This window comes from Papio anubis, chromosome 14 (genome assembly GCF_008728515.1).
Source record: "Papio anubis isolate 15944 chromosome 14, Panubis1.0, whole genome shotgun sequence".
In the NCBI taxonomy this organism is placed as follows: Eukaryota; Metazoa; Chordata; class Mammalia; order Primates; family Cercopithecidae; genus Papio; species Papio anubis.
This window is the reverse complement of record NC_044989.1, coordinates 92,734,472-92,740,081: the sequence shown is the minus strand read 5'-3', so window position 1 is coordinate 92,740,081 and position 5,610 is coordinate 92,734,472.

Here is a 5,610-nt window from a genome sequence, read left to right as displayed (position 1 = left end):
AAGTAGCAACCTAATTATATAATATTTTTCCTAATTCAGGTAACTTTTTTATTAAAGGAAGTACGTTTTATTTTTAAAAGTTACATGCAAGTATATAGGTATTTAAATTCTTTTAAATTTTAACAAAAAATAAAATCCTACCTTTGCAACTAACTTATTTTCATTTATCACTCTATTAGGGATATTTGTTCAGACATATCTCTCTCTCTCTCTCAATAGGTAGATAATTATGCACTTCATTTTTTACATCTCTTAAACATTTGACTTTGACTTTTATGACTTTTGATCATAGATATTTCCAAGTTTCAGGAATCTTTTATCTTTACATTTTATTTTAGAATAAGGTAAACAGCTTGCAGACAGAGTACTCACTAAGTTAGTGATGAGAAAACTGGTAGTTCTCTACAAAGTACTAACACTTAGTCACATCAGCAAACTAACTTCAAAATGCAATCCTAACATTTGCTAACAAGGAGAATCAGTATATAAACTACTGATTACCATAATGTGTGTTTGCATGTGGCAGGGGTGGAGGGGTGTTCTAAACTATTCTGGTAGAAATGTAAAGGACTCTTGAAAAAGGTTATAGAATATCATTGCCCTTGATGTCAAAAATCTGTTTTTAAATCTATTGTTTCCTAATTAATATAAGAATTTTGGCAATGTATACTACATTCCCAATTTGCTTTGAGACTAGACACATTTATTTTACTGTCTATGTGTAAGAATGATGTGGAGAAATCTACAAGGTAGAAAATTGGCATCTCTCATTTCTGCACATCTTATAGAGCAGAGGCAATGATCACCTTTGTTCAGATTTTTTTTGGAATGTTTTCATAGCAAAAAGCTTTGGAAGATAGAGACAGTGTCTCTTTGAAGCAAAGGGAAGATTTTTTATTGATTATTATAATAAAAATAATGCTTCTCTCTTAACCATAAAAAATGTTCAGAATAAGAAAATGTCCTTTTTTTCTACAAATTCTTCTAGGGTTCCAGGCTTTCGTGGTTTGTCTGACTGTCATCATTTCCAGACACCAAAATGAAACAGTGGAAATCTAGGTCAGAAGTTAATTTTAACAAGGTTGCCCTTCTAATTATAGGGTTGGCTGACATTTACTCACGTGGTCACACTTAGCCAGGAAAGATACTGGTGAATGTGGTCTTAACCTGAGTAGCCATGAGGAAGGAGAGAAAAAGTTTGGGTAGAGACAGGCTGAACAACCACTGATACATGGTCTTTAAAAATCCTGGGTAAAAAAACAATAAAAACAAGGAAAAAATTTTAAAAAGAACGACTATGTGTAATAATCTGAAATAAAATCTAAACATGATAGCTGGGAGTTGGGTGGACACCAAAGAGAGATAAGTGCATGCAAAAAGAACTTAATTAATAGGAAGATATAAACACTGGGATATTTTAAAAACTTAGGCTATACAAACATGAACATTGGTCAACAACATACTGGCTACCAAGACTCAGAGTGTTAAAATTAAAATAATGAAATATGTATATTATGCAAATACATAGCAACAGCAAAAAAGAACAGAAAGAGAGGAAGATAAAAAGGAAGGAAAGAAGGAGGGACGAAGGGAAGAAAGCAGATCAAACAACTCAGTAGCAAGGAAAAACCCAGCTGAAACAAGGAGTAAATGATATAAATATGTATTTCTCAAAGGACATAAAAATAGCCAACATATATACGAACAAAATGCTCAAAATCACTTATCATCAGGGAAATAAAAATTAAAACCACAATGATATATCACCTCACACCTGCTAAAGTAGCTATTACCAAAAAAATAGCAAAGATAGCAAGTGTTGGTGAGGACGTGGGGAAACAGAAAACTCCTATACACATTTGGTGGGAGTGTAAATTTGTATAGCCATCGTATAAAACAGTATGGAGATTTCTCAAAAAACTAAAAATAGAACTATCATTTGGTCCAACAATCCCACTTCTGAGTATATATCCAGAGGACTTGAAATGAATATTTCAAAAAGATATCTGTACTCCCACGTTCACTGCAGCATTATTCACAATAGCCAATATATTGAATCAACGTAAGTGTCCAACAAACAATGAATGCATAAAGAAAATGTGGTAACATAAACAGTGAAATAATATTGAGCCTTAAAAGGAAAAAAAACTCTTGTCATTTACAACAACATGGGTGTATTAGTCCATTCTCAGACCGCTAATAAAGATATACCCGAGACTTGGCAATTTATAAAGGAAACTTACAATCGTGGTGGAAGCGGGGGTAAACATACCTTTCTTCACATGGTGGCAGGAAGGAGAAGAGCAGGGCAAAAGGGGGAAAGCCCCTTATAAAACCATTAGATCTCACGAGAGCTCACTCACTGTTACTAGAACAGCAGCATGGGGGTAACCACTCCTATGATTAAATTACCTCCCACTGGGTCCCTCCTACAATTCAAGATGAGAATTGGGTAGGGACACAGACACATCATATCAACTGACAAACCTGGACGACATTATGCTGAGTGAAGTAAGTCAGGTACAGACACACAAATACTCCATGATCTCACCTATCTATAAAATCTACAAAAGTTGAACTCACAAAAGTAGAGTACAATGATGGCTATCAGAGGCAGGGCAGAGAAGGGAAATGGGGAGATGTCGGTCAAAGGGTACAAAATTTCAGCTAGACAGAATTAATAAGTTTTTGAGATTTATTATACAGCATGGTGACTATAGTGAATAGTAGGGTAATTTATATTTCAAAATTGCTAAAAGAGCAGATTTTACATGTTCACACCATGTAAAATGATAGATTTGATGAATATATTAGCTTAACTTAATCATTTCAGAAAGTATATACATATCAGAACATCACAGTGTACCCCATAATATATACAATTATTTCTTGTCAAAAATGAAGAAAGGAAGAAAAGAAAGAAAGAAAGGAAAGGAAAGGAAAGAGAAAGGAGAAAAAAGAGAGAAAAGAGAAAAGAAAAGAAGTTGTAATCTTAACATTCCTAAATTTAAACATAAAGATGAAGACAGTTTCTTCTTCTGAGTGTTTTGAGGGCAGGAGGATGTGAGCTATGCATGAGGGTGATACATAGGGTCGAATAAAACTACTGAGTGCTCTGCATAGACCAACGGGTCATGATTCAAGCTATGTGATTAAATTGCACTTTTCCACTTGAAGTCCGAAAAAGAGGATGCAATATATATTATATAATACAGTCATGTGCTGCACAACGATGTTTCAGTAAAAAGTGGACAGCCAATAAGACAGTGGTCCCATAAGATTATAAAAGAGGTGAAACATTTCTGTTGCCTAGTGACATTGTAGGTTTTCCAGTGGGACAAGCTATGCAGGTGGAAGACAGTGATAATGATGATCTTGACCTTGTATAGGCCTAGGTTAATAAGTGTGTCTGTGTCTTATTTTATCATAAAAAAGTTTAAAAGGTAAAACAAAATAAAAAGAATTAAAAATAGGAAAAAGCTTACAGAATAAAGATATAAAGAAAATATTTTTGTACAGCTGTACAATGTGTTTGTGTTTTAAGCTAAGTGTTAATACAAAAGAGTAAAAATGTTTAAAAAATAAGTTTATAAGGTAAAGTAGTTACAGTAAGCCAAAGTTAATTTATTACTGAAGAAAAAATATTTTCAATGTTGTATTAGTCTGTTTTCACACTGCTGATAAAGACATACCTGAGACTGGGCAATTTACAAAAGAAAGAGAGGTTTAATGGACTTACAGTTCCACGTGGCTAGGGAAGCCTCACAATCATGGTGGGAGGCAAGGAGGAGCAAGTCATGTCTTACATGGATGGCAGCAGGCAAAGAAAGAGAGACTGTGCAGGGAAACTCTCCCTTATAAAACCATCAGATCTCGTGAGACTTATTCACTATCATGAGAACAGCATGGGAAAGACCTGCCCCATGATTCAATTACCTCCCACCAGGTCCCTCCCACAACACATCAGAATTCAAGATGAGATTTGGATGGGAACACAGCCATACCATATCAAATACCTTAGTGTGCCTTTAGTGTACAGTGTTTATAAAGTCTACAGTAGTGCATAGCAACATCCTAGGACTTCACGTTCATTCAGCACTCACTCACTCTACTCACCAAGGGCAACTTCCAGTCCTGCAAGATCCCACTTATGGTAAGTGCCCTATGCAGGTGTCCCACTTTTAAATCTTCCATACCATATTTTTAATGCACCATTCCTATGTTCATATACTTTTAAATACATGTGACTGTACTGAATCCTGAAGGCAATTGTAACACAATCGTAAGTATTTAGGGACTATAGGCATTACCATAGAGTCTAGGTGTACAATGGGCTATACCATCTAGGCATGTGTAATTATGGCATGCTCTTTGATATTCACACAGGGACAAAATCACTCGATGTATTTCTCAGAACACATTCCCACTGTTAAGCTATGCATGACTATAAGATTACACTCCTCCACTCAAAGCCCTTTTTTGATTTCCTACTGCCTACAGATTCAAGTCAAATTTTCTTATTCTAACATTTAAAAAGTCATCTATTATTTACTACAATGTTTATGTATTTTTCTCAGTACAGTCCATTGCTCATTCCTTTAACTGTATTGATTATTATTTTCCAACATTTCTACTCTACGATTCTATGATTCAATGTCATCTCTTAGTTTTCACCTTCTTCCTCTTCAGAATCATGAGGAAATCCTGCATGTTCTACTTTTGCTATAAATGCTGCAATTGGAGCCCCTTGATGCACTCTTCTTACACCCAGCCACCATCACCTCTCTCTGGAAACAACATGATACCTTCCCCATTGGGTGTTCAACCTCTATCTTTGCCATGTAGAAACTTCACAGTGCCTACACTGAATATTCGTCTGTGGATTGAATCGCATCATGCCCTTTCTAAGCTTGCAAAACTCCAGGAGCTCTGCAATTCACTCAGAAACAACAACCAAGTCCTTTCCTTGGACGGGAAGGACTTACATGATCTGACTCACTCACTCACTCTTCTGATCTCATCTTCTACCACTTCTGCCCCACACGTCTCACTGCAGCCACACTGGCCACTTACTCTTCCTGGCACTGGCATGCTTCTGCCCTCAAGCTCTTGTACTTGCTTTTCTCTCTACCTGGAACTTTCTTCCAATTCTACCATATTGACACTTACATATCTATTTTCTCAAAGATTACTTAGCTCAGAAGCTCCTCTAGATTAAAGAAACAAGGCTAGCATTAACATTTTACTTTTTAAAAAATATACAAGCAAAAATATTCCAAGTGCAGATACAAAGGTTTTTATGTACTTCTCTAAGAGTGATTGCAGAAAGATAAAAATTAAGGCATTTTCAAGCTGTCCACATATGACTATATAATGCCATTAGATTAGAAGGTTTAAATAATAATTTGGACCTAATGAATTGAAAAAAAATTAATGTTAATTCTATTATATCATTTATTTCAATTCAGGGTATAATTGTGTAATTCACTTGTAGTAATAGGATCCAACTACTATCACCAACCCTTTTAAATTGAGTTTCGCAGGAATACACTCTGAAAAAGATTTTCATGAAAGATTTAATCATAAGAGTTCCAAGAACAACTAGGAAGG